The sequence below is a fragment of the Peromyscus leucopus genome, chromosome 6 (assembly GCF_004664715.2).
Source record: "Peromyscus leucopus breed LL Stock chromosome 6, UCI_PerLeu_2.1, whole genome shotgun sequence".
Lineage (NCBI taxonomy): Eukaryota > Metazoa > Chordata > Mammalia > Rodentia > Cricetidae > Peromyscus > Peromyscus leucopus.
This window is the reverse complement of record NC_051068.1, coordinates 79,336,099-79,361,048: the sequence shown is the minus strand read 5'-3', so window position 1 is coordinate 79,361,048 and position 24,950 is coordinate 79,336,099. Positions and strand designations below refer to the sequence as shown.

Here is a 24,950-nt window from a genome sequence, read left to right as displayed (position 1 = left end):
CCTACGTATATTTTACACACATTGTAAACGATGTTATCTGAATCAGTCTTTTTGTGAGCCTATTGCTTTAAACTGCATCCTTCTAAGCCTGAAACAGCGCTGTGGCTGCTGGCTCCGCCCACTTCAGCTTCCCAACATGGCAGTGGTACGTTTTCCGCCAGCTCTGGGAGTCATCAAGTCTCAGAAATAGTGGGTCTAAGCTTTTATCAAAGCAGCATGTAGCCCAGAAACCTTTTTTTAAAAAAAATACTAGTAAAGACTAAATCTACTACACAGCATAATGTGCCTCTGGCAGACCCCTCATTCCCGCCATACTGCCGGTCAAACGCACTCGCCAGGAACCAGCCAGTGTTCAAACCTGCGTTTTGCGGCGTCTAGCTGCTCATATGAGACAAGAAGCAGGAACCTGGTTTTGGCTCTGTTTAGAATTGGTTATTAAATATTCTCAGGTTTAAGGTGGAAACTCGAGCCGTTGGGCGCCATTTGTAGCTGGAGGGCTTCTCTCCAGGTTCCCCAAGCCCCGCAGTCCCACAATCCACTTATAAAATAATCACTCAGACGCTTATATCACTTATAAACTGTATGGCCGTGGCAGGCTTCTTGCTAACTGTTCTTTTATCTTAAATTAACCCATTTCTATAAATCTATACCTTGCCACGTGGCTGGTGGCTTACCAGAGTCTCTACATGCTGCTTCTCCTGGCGGTGGCTGCAGTGTCTCTCCCCCAGCCTTCCGCTTCCCAGAATTCTCCTCTCTCCTTGTCCCACCTACCTCCTGCCTGGTCATTGGCCATCAGTGTTTTATTTATATAGAACAATATCCACAGCATCTGATCTCCAGGCAAACTTTATTAACATACAAATAAAATATCACCACATTTCAGCACAAATAAAATATCGCCACACACCCCTCACTAAAGAAGCTTCTCTTTGCAACAGATGGAGACCATTACCGAAAAACACAACCGGTCAAAATGCAGAGAACAACTGGCCATGGAGTGCTGAACTCCCAAAGCTACATCCACAACACAGCCCCCACATCAAGGCTCAAGGAACACTGGGGAAGAGGAGGACGTGGAGAGATTGTAAGAGCCAGAGCACCAGGAAATCTGCTGTGAGATTGTGCCTCCCGGGAATGGCAGGGAAGCCTCAGTAATATGGCTACCTAAATGAGGATAATACCAATAGACGTGGAAGGGGGAAATCTCACAACGGCCCATATCTAGAGGAGAAACCGTGGGAAACTAAGGAATGCCATGAACAGGAGGTGAGCCTCCCCAAATATGAGCTCCTTAACTGGTTATCCAATACCAAGTGGTCACCCTAAAATTGTATACAAATAAGCAAACATAAATGGATACAGCAGGGTGTGTGTGTGTGTGTGTGTGTGTGTGTGTGTGTGTGTGTGTGAAACAATAACAATTAAAGACAAGAGGCCATAAATTTGAGAGGTATTAAGGAGGGGTGGGCAGGAGAGGAGGTGGGAGAGGTTGGAGGGAGGAAAGGGAAGGAAGAAGTAATATAACAATATTGTAATAATAATAATAATAAAAGTGTTGTTATAATAATATTTAAAAGACAAAAATAAAGTGTTTGCAATAAAGATCTATCATGACATTAACATTTTAACAGTATTTATAACTCCTAGACAAATACCTAAGGAAGAGTCTTTTGGTTTGTCTCAAAAGCACTCAGGTTAAAATAAAATTATATTTGAAAGGCGTAAAGGAGGAAATCCTCAGGGTTCACCTACTGGTCTGCTGGCCTACTAACTTTCATGGAAAACCTCATAATCCACAAGTCATTCCTTTTCTGAAGCTGGTCATTACCTCAGTGGTGGAATAATAGTAGTCAGAGACCCAAAATCGCTCTGGTTGTACCCAAAGACAGTAAATTCTTCTGGCCTGCAGGTGTATATGCAGGCAGAACACTGTATATGTAATGAAAAAAGAAAAACAAATACCAAATATCCACACAACAAGTCAAAACACACAGTATTTGGAATTCAACCAAGATGTGGTTTTTAACAAGGATGGCCCTCGTCTGCTCATATATTTGAATGTTGGTTTCCCAACTGGTAGACTGTTTAGGAAAAGGATTCAGAGCCATAGAGTTGTTAAAGGTGTGTCACTGAGGGTGGGCTTTGAGACTTCAGAGACCCACACCAGGCCCAGTGTCTCTCTCTCTGCCACCTGCCTACAGATCAGGGTGTAAGCCTCAGCTGCCACTCTGAAGTCACGCCTGCCTGTGTGCCACCATGCTCCTGCCATGGTGATAATGGACTCACCCTCGGAAACTATAAGCAAGGCTCTGGTCAAATACTTTCTTTTATAAGCTGCCTTGGTCATGGTGTCTCTCCATAGCAGTAGAACAGTAACTAAGATACAAGAATTATAGTACACACAAATAAACAGGAAAATATATAACCAATTCATAACAGAGACAAAGCAATGAAAACTGGCCTAAAATGGATGTAATGGGTAGAATTAGTAGACAGAGATATTTAAAAAGATATTAAAACAACATCTCATATATTCAAGAAAATAACAGAAACAATCAAACACATTGACTAAAAACATGGAAAGCTGTTTTGTTTTTATTTGTCTGGGCGTAAGTATATGCACCACTTGCAAGCTTGGAACCCACTGAGGCAAGAAGAGGGCATTCAGTCCCCTGGAACTGGCATTACAGACAGTTGTGAACCGCCATGTGGGTGCTGGGAACAAGTCTGGGTCCTCTGAAAGAGCAGCCAGTGCTCTTAACCACTTAGCCATAGCTCTAGTTCCAATAATACATTTTTTAAGTGTAATGGAGTCAAATCTACTGCATGACACATGGTGTTATTAAGCTGAGCTATGGCTCAGTGCTAGAGCACTTACTTAGCACACTCCAGGCTCTGAGTTTAATCCTAGCACTGAAAAAAAAAAAAAACCATCTTGTTCTCTTGTCCCTTCCTCTCCCCACTACCACCTCCAGCCCTTTCCAGGAGAAGGGGTGAGGACGAAGTTGATACCCATCTCCGAATGGCACATAAGCAGCTTTCTCACTCCCCTCCCCCTCTGGCAACATGGCTACCACCACAGCTGCTGGCGACTGGTATTTCAGACAGATGTGTCCAGCTCCAGAGATGCTGTTACATGATGGCGCATCCCTCTGGGAAACCAGAAAAAAAAAGGAAAACTGTGTTTAAAAGGTGTATTTTCTCCCTCTCCAGGTAAGCAGGAGAAATAATGGAATTCAAATTGGAATGACCATGTGAAAAAAAAACTTCTGCCCACCAGGTGTTTATCCCAGTTCATAAAAACAACTATTTGAAGGTAATGAAAAACCACTCCCCGTTGGGGAAGCAAATGGAACCACGTGGTCCTGAACAGTTTGAGAGAGAGCGGCAAACCCAGGGAGCAGACGACAGGAACTGAATGTCAAACAGGATCAGCACAGATTCCCTAGGAAGTCTTTCCAGATGAGGCCCCAGGGAGGCCTGAGACTCTGGACATCCAACCACCCGCCAGCTGGCCACATGCCTTCCATTGTCCAACACACAGGCCGCTCTGCTTCCGTGGGATGTGGGCAGGCACGTCTACCCAGTGCCTGAGCATGCATCTTCACTTCAGATCCTGTTTTGACGCCCTACTGGACTTTCTTGCCCAGTTCTTTCTTTCTTCCTCCATTACCCCTGACGATAAAGACACAGGCTTTTACGGCTGGCAGAGTTTATTGCTAATCACGAAAGTAAAATGGGGGATAAGACCAACAAAGATGAAGACACTTATTTACCTAACGACCCTTTATATGTGTGTGACCAAATGTCCTCTTTTCCGAGGGCAGCCCTGGCTTACACCTGTTCTCCTGACTTTGTTAATAGCATCGGTTCACTCTCAAAAGTATTCATTTTAGTCATAAAGCAGAATATGTTATTTTGTTCATATAGCACTTGCTTTATTCCAAGATTAAAAGCATAAACCTACTTAATCTGCAAAGCAATCCTATGAGGTAAGAAATATTTTTAAAACAGCAAAACCAAGGGATGAAGATTTTTTTTAGTAGCTCGCCCAAGGCCTCCCAGACAGTCAGTGTCTGAGCCAGGATTTGAACTGAGGCAACCTGACTTCAGTGTTCTTGCACTTCTGGAGGTCTGATGGTTAATCATCACTGTCAACTTGTCTGGATTTAGAATCACCTCTGGATGTGTCTGTGCAGTATTTCCCCGGGGCTTAACTGAGAAGGGAATACACACCCTAAATATGAGCAGTGCCATACTGTGGCCTGGGGACCCACACTGAATAAAAAAGAAAAAAAAAGGAGAAAGGGAGCTGGAGAGATGGCTCAGTGGTTAAGAGCATTGGCAGCTCTTCCAGAGGATCTGAGTTCGATTCCCAGTAGCCACATGGTGGCTCACAACTGCTGATAACTCCAATTCCAGGGGATCTGATGCCCTCTTCTGGCTTCCATGGATACCAAGCATTCATGTGATGCACATTCATACATACATACAGGCAAAACAGACACATAAAATCAAAAAATTTCTTAAATGCTCTTCCTTCCTTATGTTGTTTTTGTTAGGTATTTTGTCCCACCAATGAGAAAAGTAACTAATACAGAAAATTAGTACCATGGAGTGTGGCTGTCACTGTGATAAATCTGACCATGTGGTTCATAGGCTTTTAGAAATCGTTTGTGACCGGGCGGTGGTGGCGCATGCCTTTAATCCCAGCACTCGGGAGGCAGAGCCAGGTGGATCTCTGTGAGTTCAAGGCCAGCTGGGCTACCAAGTGAGTTCCAGGAAAGGCGCAAAGCTACACAGGGAAACCCTGTCTTGAAAAACCAAAAAAAAAAAAAAAATGGTTTGTGAAAGGAGTGTGGAAGGTTTGGAGCTGTGGTCTAGAGAGGCCCTAGAATACTGTAAGCAGGACTTAATGAGGTGTTCTGGCAGAGATTTGGGAGACCAGAACGCCCACAGGAAGCATACAGCAAGGACTGTACTCACACGGTTTCAGAGGGGAATAAAGACTACTGGGAACTGGGCTAAAGACTATCTGTGTTATACATGGGGAGTTGAGGACACAGAGTTCTTGCTGCTTTAGTCCATGTGCTGAAAATGTGTATGAGTCTCAACTGAAAGTTAACGGACTAAGTGTTGATGGAGGAAACTTGAAGATGGCAGAGCATCCAGGCAGGGGCATGGTCATTGCTTACAGCTCTTAGTGAGATATACAATAAGAGAGCAGAAATACATAAAAAGCATGCAGTTTGTGAGCTAGAGAGATTCTCGGTGGTTAAGAGAATTGGTGGCTCTTCTAAAGGTCCCGGGTTCCATTCCCAGCACCCTTGTGGCAGCTCACAACCATCTGTAACTCCAGTCTTAGGGATCTGGTGCCCTCTCCTAGCCTCCAGTGGCACCAGACACACATGTGGCGCACAGGCATGCATGTAGGCAAAACACCCATGCACATAAAAATAAATAAATAAAACTTTTTTAAACAAAGAAAGAAAAGTGTACAGTTTGAAGAGGAAACGCACGTGAGTAAGTTTAAAGTTGCAGACAAGGCTTGAGTGGGGAAAATTAAGAGAAACCCCCTGCTGTTCATCTGAATAATGAGAAAGGGAAGGCCCCACCCTCGAATGAAATACAAATCCATCCCAAAAGAGAGAGCCTGGACTGAGAACGCCAGTGAAGAGGGAAGCGTTTTCTCAGGGTTAGACATCGAGGCACGTATAAGGCGCTACAGCTCTGGCACTACAGGTGGCGGGCGGCCAGACTTCACGAGCTGGCAGCAGAACTTAGCAGTGTTGTCCATGTGGTTTTGCAGGTATGCAAAATGCAATAATTAAGGACTTGTGAGAGCTTAAACCAAGGCAAGGTCTAAGAAAGTTGGTGAGGCCAGGCCCTGTGTGGCAGATCAGATTCCCCGCAAGGATGCCCTGACCAACGATGGCATGAAGCTTCGAAAGAGAAGCCTAAGTTGCGATGGAGACCCCAGAATACTGGAGCTGCCAGGACAATGAGATGATTGACAGGGAAAGCTTCAGACATGGAGTAGAATAGGCTTAAGAGTATTATAGGTGGCAGAGCTGGAGGGTAGGATAATCAAGGCCGTTGGGGCCTAGATGATTCCATCATGAGCTCCAGATGCCAAATATGGAAGTGTAAGATTCAGTGTTTGCCCTGCTTGGCTTTCATTATTGTGTCTCCATTCTTGCCCTTGGGGATAGGAATATTTATTTCTGTGCTACCGTATATTGGAAGTATATACTTTGGTTTGTTTTGATTTTATTTAATGGGAGCTTACAGTAGTGAGATTGCTGGAAGAGACTGAGTTGGAGGCTTTTTGAACAATGTTAGAACTGCTAAGATTTTGTATAAATGTGCTAAATCCACTTGCACTGAGATAACTATGACCATAGAGATTAGGATGGAACGACACTGGTAAAAGTGATGTGTTTGGATGGGAAGCTGACAAGGGATAGAAGTGTGCTGATTGGTCTTCATTGTCAACTTGACTGGATTTGGAACCACCTAGGAGACACAGCTCTAGGTGTGATTTTTAAAGTGCTTTCCAGAGGTGCTAAGATGAGGAAGGAAGACTCGTCCTGAACGCAGGTGGCAACGCCCCTTGGGCTAGGGGTCTGGACTGAATAAAAGGGGAAAAGTAGAAAGACACCAGCATTCTCCATTCCCTAACTATTATGTCATGATCCTGCCCGCATGCCTTCCCCACCGTGATGCACTGCATTCTCAAACCAGGAACCGAAACAAAACCTTCCTTCCTTTAGTGGCTTCTGTCCGTTAGGAGAAAAGAAACTAGTATACGCCCTCAACTTTAAGAACTTCCAGTCTTTAGGACATCTTTTAGATAATGAGTTCAATGATGACAGCCACTCAGAGAATGGGGAGGGCTGGGATAGGAGATCCGGCAACACGGTGTCCCCCATTCCCGTTCCATTTGGGGCCCCCAAACCCTCCATGAAAGTCAGCTACACATAAGTCTCTTGTTAATGGGTCTCTGGGCAACAGAGGACAAGGACAAGGAGCCTGAATGTCAACAACGGTGATCTGCAGCAAGGAAAATCCCAGCCAAGGCAGAGCCAAGACAAGGCGAGGAGTCGGGTGACTTCTGGGTAGCAGACTGAACCTCGAACGGACATGAGAACAAGCGCAAAGCAAACCCTCAGATGTATGGCAGACACCTGTAATCTGCTTTTCAAAACATCCAGTCTCGCTTTCCCTAGTGACAAATCGAGATGATCGATAGGGAGATGATAGATAGGCAGGCAACAGGTAGGCACATGGAGACATAGACGATAGCCAGTTATGATTATAGATAATTATCTTTATTTTCATTTGAGGTTGTAGCTTTTCACTGCTCTCAGTCCACATCTCCTGGTGGAGGCCACGACATATACCAAACCATGAAAGCCGCCCATCTTCAGGCCACAATCACCAGTACAAGCATGAATATATAGATGCCAGGCACAAGACATGCCTGTAATCCCAGCACTTAGGAAATGGAAGCAGGAGAATTGTGAGTTAAAGATAAGCCTGGGCTACATTCAAGTTCCAGGCCAGCCTGGGCTACATAGTGAAACTCTATCTGAAACAAACAAGCAAACAAACAAACAAAAAGAATGAGCACACGGACTAAACCCAGTCAAAGATGCAGTGAGATTGTTCTCCGTCTCCTGGGAAAGAGTGGGTCACCCTTCCCACTGAATGTGGCAGGTCATGAGATGAGATCCGAGGTGCCCAGTGCCTGTGGAGGAAGAAAGGATGACTGAGAACAGAACCAACACACAGGAGACAGAGTTGCAAACTACACAAAGAAAAACTCGACCTTGGTGAATGTTTGAGAAGCTAGATCAAGCCACATCTGAAGTCAGATTTCACAGACTTTTCCATCGCGTGAGCCAATAAAAACCTTTTTTCCTTTTGGCCAGTTTGGCTGGAGCTTTCTGTCCCTTCCATCTGGAGGAGGTCTGATTATGATGTAAGATAATGATTTCAGTTATTTTCTTTGGGAAGCACGAGTCCCGATTACGGTGTAAGATAGTGATTTGAGTTATTTTATTTGGAACGTGTGACTGCAAGAAAGCAAGACTTCTTGGGGTCAGCAAATTACACAAGTCTAACTTAGGGTCCTGGGTGCTCCGGGTCCCAAACGGGGGTGGGGGAGCGGGGATTGGCTGTAGTGGGAATAGGCATTAAATAATCGCTTTAAGAGTGACAGGGGGACAAGAGGAGGACACAGTGGCCAGAAGAAAGGGGGACATGTAACATACAAACTCTTTCCAAAGAAACAGAAATCCTGGTCACTCTGTTCAGGACAGATGGGGTCCCCGGAGGGCCCAGCAGGAGCAGTGAAGCAGGAATTGAGGGCATAGATGCTTCCAGCATGTGCTTGCTCCAAAGGGCACTTACCAGGAAATTGCCTAGAAATGATGGTACGGCCAACAGCCATCACCGGCCCATTACTCTCCCTACAAATATGTCTCCCTTTTGTGAGCAACAAGGACCCATTCAGCCAACTGTGTTGTGCTTCAGCTGAAATAACAAACTGGAGGAAATGCCTAATTGGCTTTCATCAAATCAAAACTGTGGAGCAGCTCTGTCCCTGGCCCTAGCATGGAAGTGATTTTCTGCTTAATGTCAGGCCATGTGTGGAGAAGAGGGGAATAAAGAGGAAAGGAAAGGAAGACCAGCCTTTGGACCATCTTTTAACCCCTGGGTAAGGCCATCGCCCACAAGGGACAGAAAGGGATTTAGCCTAGGCGTGGGAAGAAGAAAAGCAAAGGCGGAAAGGCAAGAAAGGGCCAGGAAGATAGCCTCGAAGGTAAAGCACTGGCCTTGCAAGCTTGAGGACCTGAGTTCCAGCGTGGTGGTTTGCAATACATTCCTCTGCCGAGGAGAGAGAAACCAAAGGCTCCCTGGGACTCGGGCAGACTAGACACACACACACACCACCAACAACAACAACCACCACATACATACATAACAAAGGAGCAATTAATAGGAAAAATATAGTCAGCCAGGTGTGGTAATACACGCCTTTAGTCAGGAGGCAGAGGCAGGAGGATGTCTGTTGAGTGTGAAGCCAGCCTGATCTACATAATGAGTTCTAATACAGCCAGAGCTATGAAGAGAGATTCTTTCTCAAAGCAAAACAAAATTACAGTCAACTAATACCTTCTCCCACCTGTCTGACTGTACAAAATGTACATTTAGAAATAGTAAGTGGGGGTGCGCATTCCTTTAATCTCAGTACTTGGGAGGCAGAAGCAGGCTGATCTCTGTGAGTCTGAGACCAGCCTGGTCTATACAGCGAGTTCTAGGTCAGCTAAGGCTATAGTGAGACCCTGTGAAAAGAAATGAACACACACACACACACACACACAGAGAGAGAGAGAGAGAGAGAGAGAGAGAGAGAGAGAGAGAGAGAGGGTTTACCAGCTCATTGCTCAGAATGTGTGGTGATAACAGTCGTTTAACAATTTCAAAGATGACAGTGAAAAGGGAAATGTGTGACTCACTCAGAGACGCGAAGCATTATTCAAGAGACTATGACTAATGAGCGTTTGGAGGGTGAGAGGGGGAGCTAAAAATAATCCAGATTCTTGGGAATCTCTCCGGATGGTTTGCGAACCCTGTAATTTCTCCATTTCCAGGAATTTCCCCTCTCATTTCTTTCAGGCCCTGTGAGCTTCGAATTCTGCACCCTGGCACATCACCCTGAGGGGAAGATGTGGGTTTCATCAGAGTCCTCTGGGTGCTCTCCCTGACATCGATGTTGTAGTGAGTTCTCAGGGTTCCAGGGACTTCTGCCTCAACCTTTCCATTGCCGTCCTACCTCAGGTCTGGAGAGCTGAGGAAACACACGACCCCAGATCTCTGGTCCTCAGAAAGGACCTTAATAAGTAATGCAAAAACCCTCTGAGTCCCACTGGCCTTGCCTAGGGACCCACTTCTATCCCCAACAGCACTGTGAGGCAATAGAGGAAGCCTGGAGGGCCCTGCTCTGTGACTCCAGGCAAAGTATTGAAATCTGTTACCTTAAATGGACTTTAAAGCTTTGCTGTGATAAGAACCAACGCAATGTACGCGGTGTGAAATAGACAGTAACTGGCGTGTGGAGTTGCGTTGTTACCACGTGACCTTGAGCCAAGAAGCCTCTCTGAGCTTGCTTCTTCTCTCGAACGGCTGGAAGTACTAATAATTACCTCTCAGGGTGGTTATGAGGATTACATACGTGAAGATTACAAGGTGTTTATGCAAAAGGACTGGCCCAGTGTCTGATAGACAGCAGGCACCCGATATTTGTTTTTTGTTGGGTTTTTTTTTCCTTCCTCCTCTGAGACGTACCTCCACCACAATCCAGGATAAGGGTTTTGCGCCTCTAACATAACCACACTGGCCCCAAGTTCAGCTAAAAACCAAATAATCTGTTGTTGGAGTTGGTTTTTTGAACTGCCTGCAGGTCTTTAGAATCCCCTCTACCGGATGGGCTTTCTGCCTACACCCAAAAAAGGAGAAGCTATCAGCCCAGCGTGGAGACCGCCAGGCACGATAGCAGACAGTTGCAGACCTCAGCGGTGACCACGAGGGGGAGCAATAAGCTCGGGAAAGCGGCGAGGGCCACGCCCAAAAATCTCAGCACTCTCCTGGTTCCCTGCCGCTCAGGTCCAAGCAACAAGAGAAGGATTAAGAGTTGCTCAGAGGGCTGGAGAGATGGCTCGGCCGTTAAGGGCTAGGTTCACAACCAAAAATAAAAGAGTTGCCCAGAAAGAACTTCGCGGAGACAAAAGACGCGAGCGGAATGCGGGAATAGGGATGAAACACCTTCCCTTCGGCTTCGGCCGAGCACCAGGCTAGAGAGCCTCTCGAGTGGGTAGGACATTACTCCAGCCTCTTCATCTAGCTCGCCCAGCATCTCCCCACAGGCTCTGGGTCACTGCTAAAAGACTACTTACTACAAAATATTACAGAGTCCTAGGTAGAGCTTGGGACCCACAAGGAGAAAGAGGTTCAGAAAAGTCTCCAGGTGGTTTACAAAATCACGTGTGCGATTGATGGACTGCTTTCACGTGTGTCTTCTTACTGGATATTCACAGGCAGGTGTTTGGGGCAGAGGCGATCATCTCATTTTAAAAGTGAGAAAACTGAGATTCGGGTAACGGCCCACATGCTGTCTGGGGATCTAACCCAGGCCCTTGCCTGTGCTAGGCAGGTGTTCTATCACTGAGCTATACCCCAACCCCCTCCCCCTGTTTTAAAATTAGTTCAAACCACACACATAACTGCAGGAAACCTACTCGGCTCCAAGTATTCCATAAATCATTTTAAAATTTTTATTTTTATTTTATGTTTTATGTGCATGAATATTTTACCTGCGTGGATGTCCGTACAGCATGTGTATCCCTGGTCTCCTGGGAGGCCAGAAAAGGGTGTCAGTTCTCCTGGAACTGGAGTTGTGAGCTACCATGTGGGTGCTGGGAATGGAATCCTAAAAGTAGTCCGTGTTCTTAACTGCTGAACCATCTCTCCAGGTGCCAAAAATCAAAAAGTGCCATTGGGTTTACGTGTGTGTGTGTGTGTGTGTGTGTGTGTGTGTGTGTGCATTGCCATGATTTGCATGTAGAAGTTAAGAGACAATATGTGGAAGTTCTTTCTTTCCTTCCACCATGTGAGTTCCAAGAAGCAAACTTGGGTCCCCAGGCTTGGCAACTCTGCCCACTGAGCAATCTTGCCAGCCCCACAAATCAAAAGGACATTGCTGCACTCTCTATTTCCCTAACCCACTGAACATGGTGGAGAGATGATACAACCTAGTAATTAAGAGGGTATGCTTCTATATTTATCACAAGATTCTTCAGTTTTGGACCTATCTGTGCTCAATTTCCAAATCTGCAAAATGGGAATATTAATATTCTTCCAAGGGTATTGACACAGATGCTTTTTGGAAAGGAACTCCACAGTGCCTGGCACATAGTTTAATAGTTAATCAATGCAGGATATAGTAATGGTTTTTATAATCACAGCCTGTAATGATATTTAATAATCCATCTATTTCTTTCATGCTATTTACCAAAGTGGAGTTAGAATTAAGTGGAGAGATTACTTCGTCGACTAGATTTGTTCTGAGTTGGTCCTCTAAAAATCACTGTCTACCCAGAATTTCAGAATGTGGAATAGTTTGGAAATGGGGTCTTTGCAAATGTCATGAATTAAGATGAAGATAGGCAAAGCATAGTGGTACATGTTTATAGATCCACCTATTTATGATTTCCAAGCCTGCGTGACCTATATGGGGAGACTCTGGGGAAAAAAAAAAGTCACAGTAGAGCAGTCTCTAAATCCCATGTCTAGTGTCTTTCCTAAAGAGGACACATAGAAACAGGAGACAAAGGGAAGGCCGCCAGGTGGTGATGGAAACAGAGACTGGATGATGCAACTCTAGCCGAGGAGTGCCAAGGACTGCCTGGAGCCACACATAGTCATCGATGGGTTGTCTTCCCAGCCCCCAGAAGCACACAGCCTGTCGACAGCGTGATTGCAGACCTCTAGCCTCCAGACAGGGGAGAATGTGTTCTGTTGTCCTCAGCCACCCAGTCCCTGGTGATGTGTTCCAACAGCTTGTGACAGAGCCGCCGCATCAGAGCCTGGCTTGTTTTCGTTTCCAGTCTAACCTCTTTTGCTCTACCATTGCCTCCCAACCCAGCAACAAACCCCTGGAACATCTGCCTACAGAGTTGGCCACTGTAGGAAAAAAACCTTGACCCCAAGTGCAATCTTTTAGCACATAAGCAACATAAAGTTGCTGCCGGACACACAGGAACCATTTAATAAATATTAATCAACAAGATAATAAAACATGAGACCACATCGTGGTGTATTGGGTTATGCCTATTCAAGACATCATGAGCCTGTTTTCTCCCTCTATATACCGAGACCCTGAATTGATTTACAAGTTTTATACATGGAAACCCAAGGTTCCAGAACTCACTGCCCCTGTTGAAGCCTTCAGTTGAAGGCTGAAGGTTATCTGAGGCTCAGAAGCCCTGCCGGTTCACCATGCCGGTTCACCACCTCAGGGTGACAAATTGAGAGCCATCTAAACACTCTCGGGACTCCGAATCTTACAAGGCAGGGGTGATCTCATCCTTGCTGAACTCTTCTACACTTGCTCGGGAATGGGCTTAAAGGAACGCGGCAGCCAGTCAGAGGTGCTGCTCAAGGCTCTAAAGGATGTGGGTCACGTGGTAGTTTCCATTAGGTCAGCTTTGGAGTAGAATGGGTGGTGGTGGATTAATAACTACAAAGGGAGGGAGAGGGAGGCTGGGAGAGCTGATTCATTGGAGCAAATCTCAGAGTGAGTCAGAATCAAGCAGAAAAATAGCCTGTTGTCCCACGTCTGCCTCATTGTCTGGCAATGAGACACTTCCTCCATGCATACCCACAGGCAAAGCAAAAGGAAGAAAGAGGAAATGGATTCTTTTCAAGCTCGTGGTACTGTTCCTGTACCTAATACCGTGTCTTTAAACTACTTCAGACATTGGGTTCCGCTCTGAGAGGTCTCCTACAGCCCAGGGTGGTTCTACAACTCACTGTGGAGCCCAGAAGGATCCTGAATTCCTAATTCTCCTCTGCCTCCACCTCCCAGAGGATGGGATTACAAGTGTGCACCACCCTATCCAACCGGATTGTCTTTCTGAACACAGAGCATGAGGTCCTTGTGAAATTCTTCACGCCTGCGTCACTGTTCCAAAAGCACCTGGGCTGCACTGGAGCATCTCCACATGCCGTCTCCCTGACCTTCCCAAGCCTGTAATGGCGAGGGGAGGTATGGAGCTGACGCCTTTCCTCTGGTGCTGTCTTTGTTTGTTTGGTTGGTTTGGTTTGGGTTGGGTTTTTTGTTTGTTTGTTTGTTTGTTTTTTCGAGGCAGGGTTTCTCTGTGTTGTTTTTGGTGCCTGCCCTGGATCTTGCTCTGTAGACCAGACTGGCCTCGAACTCACAGAGATCCGCCTGGCTCTGCCTCCTGAGTACTGGGATTAAAGGTGTGCGCCACCACTGCCTGGCAACTCTGATGCTGTATTAATCACTATTCATGTCCCCTGGACAGGTCTACCCCTGAGAACTGGATAGCAGACTATGGCACAGGTTTAGAGTTTCTTATTCTTGTAATTTTTCTTTACCATTTACTAACTCTAATACTTTCCTCTGGTTCTCTTGGGTTTTTTGTTTTTGTTTTTTGTTTTTTTTACTATCTTCTCATCATAAATTGGTCACAGTGATGTCCACCTTACAGGGTAAGACCGACTTCTCACACAGTGTTGGCACAAAGACTATATGGAGGAATATAGCTGTGATGATGAGAAATATCTTTTTATTTCCTCTACAACCATGATTGCACAGGCTGGCATCTCTCTAACAGACTGTAAACTGTACCTGTCTTGAGGACTGTTTGCCTAGGCAGTGGTTCTCAACATTCCTAATGAGACCCTTTAATACAGTTCCTCATGTTGTGGTGACCCCCATACAATTATTTTCATTGCTACTTCATAAGTGTAATTTTTTTTTTTTTTTTGAGTTAGGGTTTCTCCGTGTAGTTTTGGTGTCTGTCCTGGATCTTGTTCTGCAGACCAAGCTGGCCTCGAACTCACAGAGATCCACCTGGCTCTGCCTCCCAAGTCCTGGAATTAAAGGCATGCACCACTGCCTTCTGGCCATAACTGTAATTTTGCTACTGTTATGAATCATAATGTGAATATTTTTGAAGATAGAAGTTTGTCAAAGGGGTTACATCCCACAGACTGAGAACTGCTGGCTAGGGTGTACTAAGTCTCTAATATTCCTCTTGCTAATAATTAACTGTGAAGACTAGGAATAATGTACTCAGAGTTATACATTACTTGTGCATTTAAATACTCCACTTATCTATCTATCTATCTATCTATCTATCTATCTATCTATCTATTTTTGGCTTTTGAGACAGGGTTTCTGTGTAGCTTTGGAGCCTGTCCTGGAACTCACTTTGTAGACCAGGCTGTCCTTGAACTCACAGAGATCTGCCTGCCTCTGGCTCCCTAGCGCTGGGATTAAAGGCGTGCGCCACCACCGCTGGCAAATACTCGGCTTCTTGTATGTACTTGTTACACGTCCTTTAAAACAATGTGGTTATTAATCCAGCTCAATCACTTGCGAGCTGAAGTGCAGCCTACGGAAAAAGAAAACAAAGACTCTGATCTCAGGTAGGGTACATTCTCTTCCCTGCAGGTTATCTGGTCCTGTTCCTAGGCTTTGCTATCACTAAGATCTGCATTCACGTGTTCACAAGGCTAGCCATTCCCTCTCATCCAACTGCTCTTTGTTTCAGCTTCGTGACAACGCCATTGCCCACGGTATGACGGGGGCCCAAACATACAAAGAGCGTCCCATATACCCAAATAGCAAGCATAGCGTGGGAAAACGACACACAAGTTTGCAATTATTAGACTTCGGCCTGAGAGGGAGGTCGGCAGGGCTTATGCCCTCCTCTACCGGGTGCTATCCGGTTTGTTCCACCCCAGAGGCTCCATAGCTAGAATCCTTTTGTGCACCTAATGTCTTTATCTTTGCATCCTTGCTTCCAACACCACACCCTGAGGCCGGTGCAGGAGGAAAAAAGTGAGAGCAAAGAAGCCACGTTACCGGGTTTTCAATAAGTAATTCTAAAGCAGACGCTAAAACTCACTTGATTTATTCACATTTTGGATAAAATCCCAATTAGGCCACCACAAGGGCCCTGCCCCTCAGGCTCCCAGGAGGTGGAAAGTTGCAGAACCTTGGCCGGGAAGAGAGCGAGACCAGACTCCAGCCGGTCTGAGGAGGGTACTTCCTCCCGGAAGTGACGCGAGCTCAATCCCTGCCTGGCTCTCCCAAACAAAAGGGATCTTGGGGCCCCGGGAGGAGCTGGGATGACTTTGGAGAAGCCCCGCCTCCGGCCGGCGCGAATTGGTGGCAGGGCCGCGAAGGAGAAGCTTCGATTGGCCGAAGCCTCTGCCAGTCGCTGCCGCCGACGGATGAGGGGGCGGGTCCTGGGAGGCTGGGGATGGGGAGCGGGCGGCGGAGGCGGCGGCGGGGAAGGATCCCGGAGAGCGGAGGCCAGGTACGGAGCGCGGGCTCGGGGTTCGGCAGTGCTGGGGGGCCGGGTCCCGGAGAGAGCCTTCTGGCCGGAGCGTGGGTGGCTTCCAGCAGTCGTCCCTGTCGCGGTAGGGCTGGTCCCCTAGGGGGCGGGGCCGCCGCCTCCAGCTCCCGGGATTCCCCGAGGAGGCGCCGCGGCATCCTCGGGGGTCCTCGCGGCTGTTCATTGTCTCTCGCTAGCATCCGCCCCTCAGCAGGGGTCCCCTCCTGACCCGGTTCACACCAGGGTGCCTCGTGCCCAGCCAGACCCGGCTTCGGAGAGGGAGTGGTGGGTGCCGTCTTCTAGGCTGCTGCTCCACACCCCTATATTGGACCCCCATGAATTCAGTCCTTCCGTCTCACACCTGTCCTTCCTCGCAAGGGTGGGATCAGAACTAGTGTTCTGCGTAAGATTTAAAAAAAAAAAAAAAAAAACAACAAAAAACAGGCGTTTTCTCTATGAGGGATGGGCGAAGCAAAAGAGAAAAAAAAAAAAAAAAAAGTGGATCCAGACAGACATTTCCAAAGCGGCCTTGCCCCCTCTTTAGTCCTTCCCATCCCCCAGCCTCTGATGCTCAGCGTTGCTCCTGCAGCCCCTCGGATGCTGTGTTCTCTAGCCGAGTGTGGAGAGCTGCCCGGCTTCGGGACCTTTTTAGAATGTGGCAGGAGAAATCATACAATTACCTCCTTCCCTTCGCCCTTTTTAACCTTCTTCACCCCATTTCTTGTGGGAGAAGCCAGCTTTTAGGGGCTTTTTAGGTTTGAGTTGCCTTTCGGTTTTGGTTTTCACCGGGTTTCTTCCCTGACAACTTCATAGGGAAGCATCCGCATATTTCATAGCAAGGTGGGTGTGTTAGCTATCAGCAGAGTTGGCCTTGTGTGGGTAGAAATGCAGTGTGTGTTGTTTGACAGTCAGTGAATAATAGCATAATTTCAAATGAAACGGTGTCAAGGAGTCAATAAATGGCTTTGCACTAAGAATTCCCATCTCCCAGTTTGGAGTGGGCTGGTCCGTTGCTCAGGGAGACTGCAGTTAACCTTGAAGGTGTATGGCAGGTTGAAACAAAAGACAGGAAGTATTTGAACAAAATTCAGGCTCAGTTGGCTAGGTTTATGATTAATCTGGTCCTGTGGCCTTTGAGTACTCTCTAGCCCTTCTTTTATAGGGGATTTTTACCCTTAAAGGGAATGAATATGCGGGCGGTGGTGGCACGCACCTTTAATCCCAGCACTCGGGAGGCAGAGGCAGGTGGATCTCTGTGAGTTCCAGGCCAGCCTGGGCTACAAAGTGAGTTCCAGGAAAGGCACAAAGCTACACAGAGAAACCCTGTCTCGAAAAAACAAAAAACAAAAGGGGGGGAATGAATATACATGTGATTGTTTCTATCATGCTAGCATCATCAGCCAAAATTTAGAGCATTAAAATAAAAGGTAGTTTTAAATTTCAGAGAGAGGAGTAAATAAAGGCCTGGTAAATTCTGTTCTCATTAAAACTACCCAAGTGTCTCTGTAGGGTACCTGTGAAGATTTGCTCCAGTCATCAATTCACATGACTTCGGCCTGATGTTAATGTCATGGAATCTCCAGGAATCATCTGTGGGTAGCAGCAGTACCACCTGTTAATTTTTCCCATATTGTTAGCGTTTTAAAATTGCAATCTCTAGTTCCATTTTACTACTGGTTATTTTTAGCTGGTAGCTGGGAGATGCGGAGCTGCAGTCCCAGAGGGTGGCTGGCGTGGCTCTTGTCTCTAACCTTCCCGAGTAGACTTCCTGAAGGTAATTATGTTTGAATAGTCAGGTTCCACGGTTTCCAAGCCACTCTGGGGGCTTGCAGATCTGCCCCGTGATTGTTTCCAGATATCTAGTGAAAGGAAACACAAAGAAGAAACTGTGCTCAGGCTCTCTCCAGCAAACACAAAAGTTTATTGCTGTAGGAGGGAGAGATACATTATCCCAGCAAAAGCAGCAAAAGAAAAAAAAAAAATCTAGAGGCAGAACAGGAAATCCCCAAAAGATATATCTTATTACGTGAGTAGAGAACAGAAAATAAACTAAGGTAGAAGACTTCAGGAAACCAGATGAGCGATGATTGCCAGGGTCTTGATAAACAGAGAGGGAAAAGAAAATAATGTCCGTTGGTGTTTTGGCACAATAAAAAAAGACCTGTTTAATGTACCTTTGGATCTTGAGAGTGGTTTGGTTTGGTTTGGTCCTCTAAGTTTGAGAGTGGGGCCCTGGGTCTCACCATGTTTCTGAAAGCTATGTGTCTGTATAACCCAGGGTGGCTTCCACCTCCTGGTGTTGGAATTACAGCATGTACTGCTATGTTCAACTCTGGTGGAACTCTTTCCGCTAGCCTTTTTTCAGTGTCTTCTTGGTCATGTGAGATGGAGGAGAGTGTTATGTACAGACAGTGTGTGCGCGTATGTTTAGTAGATTTCATTAAATTATTCCACAGTGCCTAATGTGAACACTAAATTCAGTTTAAAGCTCTCACTTAAGGATCAGACTAGACAGATAACTGATAAAATATGGCATATCTTGTCTTCATGAAAAATTTGATTTTTCCTTATCTGATATAATAGGCAGTTGCAATATCTGAAGTGACTAAAATACTGACTTTCCTATGAGAAAATATCTGGTTAGGTACTCTATTTTTTTTTCTGTCATGAAATTTCAGCCAGCCTTACGAACATGATCAGTGTAGTCATCTTAAAGTTACATGTGTATAAGAATCTGACCTAATGGGGATGAAGCGAGTTCTGGAGAGCACACTAGGAACTGTTGGTTATTTTTTTATTTTTAGTCTCCGAGTATTTGGTTTGACACCAGCGTGCTGGTGAGTTTATGTCACCTTCACAAAGCAAGAGGGAAGAGGGAACCACCGTTGAGAAAAGGCTCTCACTGGATTGGCCTGTGGGACATTTTCTTTTCTTTTTTTTTTTTTTTTTTTTTCTTCTCAAGACAAGGTTTCTCTGTGTAGTTTTGGTGCCTGTCCTGGATCTCACTCTGTAGACCAGGCTGGCCTCGAACTCACAGAGATCCGCCTGCCTCTAGCTCCCGAGTGCTGGGATTAAAGGTGTGTGCCACCACCGCCCGGCAGGACATTTTCTTGATTGATGATGGATGTGAGAGGGCCCAGCTCACTGTGGGTGGTGCCACCCCTGAGCTGGGGTGGTGGCCTGAGTGCTCTAAGAAAGCAAGCCGAGCAAGCCAGTAAGCAACATTCCTGTGTGGTCTGTGCCTCAGCACCTCCGTCCAGGTTCCTGCCTTGAGTTCCTGCCCTGATTTTCCTCGGCCATGGATTGTAGTCTGAGAGTTGTAAGATGACGTAAACTCTTTCCTCCCCAAGTTGCTTTTGGTTGCCTTGTTTTATTATATTAATAGAAACCCAAAAGATAACTGGTCTCCTCTAAGTTGTGTTGTTTTGTTTGTTTGTTGTAGATTTTTTATGGATTTTTGTGCGTTTCTCATAACGCTGTGCTGGGGCTTGGACTTCAAACCTTCCCCCTGAGCTATACCTCCACCCTCAATGTCTGTGCCTTACCTTAACCACTGAACGTGTTACCGGGCACAGGGCACCTTGGGTTTCCAACAGTCATCATTCAGACTGCTCTTGGTGAGCACCGTATCCCTCCCGAGTCTGTTATGGATTCGTGCCAAGTCAGAACCCCACTGAGAGTACTGCCCATCAGTTTGCTAACCAGAACTTGGATTCCTGGCTTTCCGTGGTGTTTTTTAGAGGCTGCCATTGAATTGATGTTTAGTGCTATGAGGTGAAGAGATTATTTCTAGATCCAAAAATTGTTTGCGAAAAGTGGTCTGTGGGGTTGGCCCCCCAGGAGTGGCTTGCCAGCTTACTTATAAATATATATATATTATTTTACAATACCATTCAGTTCTACATATCAGCCATGGGTTCCCCTATTCTCCTCCCTCCCACCCCCTCCCCTTACCCCCAGCCTACCCTCCATTCCTACCTCTTCCAGGACAAGTCCTCCCCCGAGGACTGCGATCAGCCTGGTAGACTCAGTCCAGGGAGGTCCAGTCCCTTCCTCCCAGACTGAGCCAAGTGTCCCTGCATAAGCTCCAGGTTTCAAACAGCCAACTCATGCAATGAGCACAGGACTCGGTCCCACTGCCCAGTTGCCTCCCAAACTGATCAAGCCAATCAACTGTCTCACCTATTCAGAGGGCCTGATCCAGCTGGGGGCCCCTCAGCTATAAGGCTATTTTTAATTCCTGAATGTTTCAGTTGATAACTGAAAATCAGGTTCCAACTTTTAGTTCAAAGCCCTCTCAGTGACTGTTCACACATCAAGTTATAAGATTGTGTGAACCTACTAAGGTACCTCATATAGGAGACAGTCATTGAGAGAGACTACTGTTGTCATTAACACTTGGCATGTGCATGAAAGAAATCAACGTGCACACCCCATTCTACTCTGGAGGCTGAGGTGAGAGGCTCTCCTTTGAGACCACCTCAGTCCAAAAAGAAAGAGAGAAAGAAGGAAAAAGACACAAAATAGTCTACTTAAGCAGAAGTGAAATAGTATTGATTGATTGGTTTTGTTTTAAATTTGTCTGTAAATAGCTATAGTTTGGGCTGGAGAGATTCTCAGTGGTTAAGAGCACTCTTACAGAGGACCCAGCTTCAGTCCCAGCACCCACATGGAGGCTCACAACCATCCTTAGCTCCTGTCCCAGAGAATCCAACACCCTCTTCTGACCTCTGCTGGAACCTGGCACACAGGTGGTGCATATAAGTACTTGCAGGCAAAACACTCAAACACATTATAAGATAAAATAAATCTAAATAGCTAAGGTTCCTAAATTGAGGAAAACAGTTTACACAGGTTATAATCTGAGCAAGTGATTTTTTGGTTTTTTTTTTTTTAAAGATTTATTTATTTATTATGTATACAGAAGAGGGTGCCAGATCTCATTACAGATGGTTGTGAGCTACCATGCGGGTGCAGGGAATTGAACTCAGGACCTCTGGAAGAGCAGTCAGTGCTCTTAACCTCTGAGCCATCTCTCCAGCCCCGCAAGTGTTTTTTTTTTTTTTTTTTTTTTGAGGTCATGCCATCATGTCATGCAGATATCCCTTCCCAGGAGATGTCACCGTGTCATGCAGATACCCCTCCCCATGTGTAAGGAAGGCAGGAGGTTCTAGTCACCAGTTGTCCACTCTGCTTCTTAAATGCTCCCATCCTGCATCTTTTATGGATGGTTTTGTGGGTGCTGTGCTTACTGTATGGGTTGTATCTTCTATAAGATTTAAGAGATTTTCAATGGTCATTTTGACTTAAAGCATTTTTTCCTTATTTTTGAAAGCTACCTCCCCTGTTAATCCAAAAATAAGGGTAGATTTTAGGAACAACCAAGAATGGATGGGAAGAAAATAGGGATGGGTAATTGAGAATGGGTGTGGAGGATGGCAAGGGCAGGGGCTTGGGCATTGAAGACAGGACTTCAGACATCCTTGAAGTAAAGACTGCAGTACTATGGCCCCACCTTCAAAAGGACATCCAAACTTGGTGTGTCGAGTGCAGAGCCAGAGCTTCCCATCCAAATGTGCCTTTCTGTTGTTAAAGGTAATCTTAACTGTTAGAGCCACAAAGATTGTCAGTAAATTTAATAGAAACTAGAAAGAAAAATTAGTGAGCACAAGATGATGAAGTTTACAGACCAAAAAAAAAAAAAAAGACTGCCTCTGAGCCCTTGTGGGCATTTAAAAGCATGGGACTTTGTGTGGAGCCTGGGAGGTGGGGGAAGGGCAGAAAGGAAAGGGAGGCCAAATTGCTTGAACAAGGCATAAGGGGCTGGGAGTTGGCTCAGTCAGTTAGGTGCTTGATTGCATAAGCTTGAAGACCAGCGTTCTGATCTGCAGCACCCTCGCAGACAGCCAGTGCAGCTGCAGACCTGTGAGCTCAACACTGGGGAAGCAGAGACCGGAGGATCCCTGGGGCTTGTGACCAGTCAGCCTTGCCAATCAGGAAGTTCCAGGTTCACTGACGGACTGTCTCAAAAAATAGGGTGGAGAGCAATTTAGGAGAGACCTGTTGCTGACTGTTGGCACATCTGCACACATCCAAACATATCACACACACACACACACACACACACACACACACACACACACACGGGGGTTGGGGGTTGGGGTTTGGGGGGGTGGCGATCGATAGGAATTGAAGATCGGAAGGAAAGAAGGGTATAGAAAAGATGGCAGGAAGTGGTAGGAAAGCGCTAACAAGGGCGTGAGGGAGGCCGGACTCTGTTAGGTTCTCCTAGCTAGTCCTTTGTGTCTGCAGGTGCTGCGGGACTGAAGGCAGAGCCCGTCCAGTTCTTCTTTACCCCAGCCCAGGAAAAGGGCCTCGCACATGCTAGGCAAACACTCTGCGCCTGAGCTATGTCCCCACCCCTCTTTTTTCGTTCTTCCTTTTTTTAAAATTGAGACTGGATCTCACCAAATGACTGCCCAAGCTTGAACTCATTCTGTAGTCCAGACAGTCCCTGACATTGAGATCCTCCTGTCTCAGACTTCCGGGTGGCTGGGATCCTGGGTCTGGGCCACCAGGCCAGGCTATAGTCTGTTTTTAACTGGCTTAGTGTGTGAGGGTACAAATCTGGTCCTGTGTGTCAGCTTTACCCCTTGTCTTTAGATTAAAGACACCAACATGAATTTCTTTAAGAGAGTCCACCTCCTAAGCCCTTAGCATACCAACTGACTCCCACAGGTTCCTCTTGGGGGCTGCTGGGTTCTTACTCAGCATGTCTCATATCCCAGTCATCATTTCCCCACTAAAACCAGTTCCCGTTCTAACATCCCTGTTTCTATTGACCGCATTGTCATTGGTCTCTAAACCTCTGCTGGGTTGGGATTATTTCCCCATGAATCCCCTAAATGGAATCAGTCTCCAAGTTACTGTAAGTAAGTCCCTCCCACTTCCTCCTCCTTTTTCTACCAGACAGAACAGCTGTCTACAGAGTTCAGAATCTTGTGAAACACTGAGCAGATGTGTAAATGGATGAATTAATAAAATAGAATGGGATAACTGCTCCTGAGTTCAGAGCTGGGTTCACTTCTATTACACATCTAATGGCAAAATTAGCTGTGATATTTTTAGCAACCCCATTTCTCAGTCATTACAAGTTGTAACTTGATTAAAAGCCGTAAAAATTCACTAGCAGCAGAGACACACTTTTGCTTTCGTGTACATTGCCAAAGGCACAAAGGACTGGTGTAGGCAGAAGAGTGTCCTTCTCTGTTCCCAAGTACTGGGCAGCTACCATCATTGGCTTGGACATGTGTGGAACATACCCCTAAACTGACATTTTTGGGAACTGGAGATGCCATCTCCTCCTTGGATCAGGTCAACCTTCTGAGTTGGGTCAAAAAAGAAATAAATTTATTTTGATTTGTAAATTAGAGGCGTAAATGATGCTCCATTGGAAAAATAAATAAATAAAAGATAACGTCTCGTCCTTGTAGGTGGACTTGAATGGATGCCCTTCAGTGATGCAGAGTGAGAACTGATCAGTCACAGGCACTAACTAGCTCACTGAGTCCCCACAGCCTCCTGCTAGAATATATGTCATCCTATTTTGTGTATGAAGACCTACAGCTCAGGTGTTAAATGGACCCGAGGCAGCTGGAAAACCCAGTTAGTTGTCAGGCTCCAAAGTCCATGCACTTTCCAATAGAACACACTGTCACCCATGAGAATGATTTCCCCCCCGAAGGACCTGGAGCAGAAGACATTGTTGTTTGCTGATCATGTTCATCTGGCAACAACCTGTTAAAACTGTACTTCTGTTAGAGGCTTGTGTGGAGGTTTTTGCAGTTCAGGAAAAGAGCCTGTGAGCATGGTGAAGACACAGACACCTTGGCCGTGGTGGTTAGTCCTCCAGACTGGCGGGGTGTCTTTGCAATCCCTGTGGAGCCGGTGACTTCATCTACTCAGCCGCTGAAGGGGTTTTCCTTTCAGGCAGCCTTAAGAACTGTGACCCATGAAAACTTTTTACTGAAAATGAAATCAACCCACACAACACTGTTCCCTTGTTCTGGTTTTGTCAGAAGAACAGAGTTCTGGGGGACTCTGGTAGTTAAAATAGACACGTTAGGCTGAAATCTTGTTGTGCTTTCATTTAAACTAGCAAGTACAGAAATAAGACTTCTCATAATCTGATGTTTATGGGTATATTTCTTTTGTTAAAATTTCAATGAAAAATGTTTTGTTAATGTTACTACTTCTCATTCACAGCCATTCCATAAGCTGAAACTGTGTCATTCTTCTGTGTGGTCTTATGTCGGTAAGAATAGTGAAGGGTGTGAACAGATACCCAGGTAGACAGACCTGGATTTTTGTTTTTTGTTTTTTGGGGTTTTTTTTTTGAAATTGGGTCTTACCATGTAGTCCTGGCTTTGCCTTGAACTCGTAGAATCTTCTTTCTCAGCCTCCTGAGTGCTGGGATTACAGGTATGCACTGTCATGCCTAATTAGAAAACCTGTTTTTTAATAGCTCTGTCTTGGTGTCCTCATAGAGAGGGAGAGATGCTTGTTTACGGAGAGCTGTTCTTCAGTACACATGGAATCTTGCTGACAACATGTAAGGGAAATATTAAGAGAGACACATGCACAGATACACATAACAAGACCCTCAGAACCAAGCCAAGCGAAGCTTAATGGTGGTGTCCGAAACAGCAAGGTAGACCAGATTTTAGAAATGAGTAAGTGGGTCCAGCAAGATGGCTCAGTGGGTGAGGACATTTGCTCCCAAGCCTGATGACCTGA

General features: G+C 46.0%; 1 protein-coding gene across 1 annotated transcript in view; it reads left to right on the top strand.

Moving 5' to 3' along the window:
- The first annotated feature begins 16,082 nt into the window (after window positions 1-16,082).
- The window catches only part of Cttnbp2nl (CTTNBP2 N-terminal like), a 49,598-nt gene continuing 40,730 nt past the window's right edge, over window positions 16,083-24,950 (top strand). The window contains exon 1 of the mRNA XM_028889919.2: window positions 16,083-16,136. The gene's annotated coding sequence lies outside the window, so the exon portion shown is untranslated. The remainder of the gene's footprint in view (window positions 16,137-24,950) is intronic.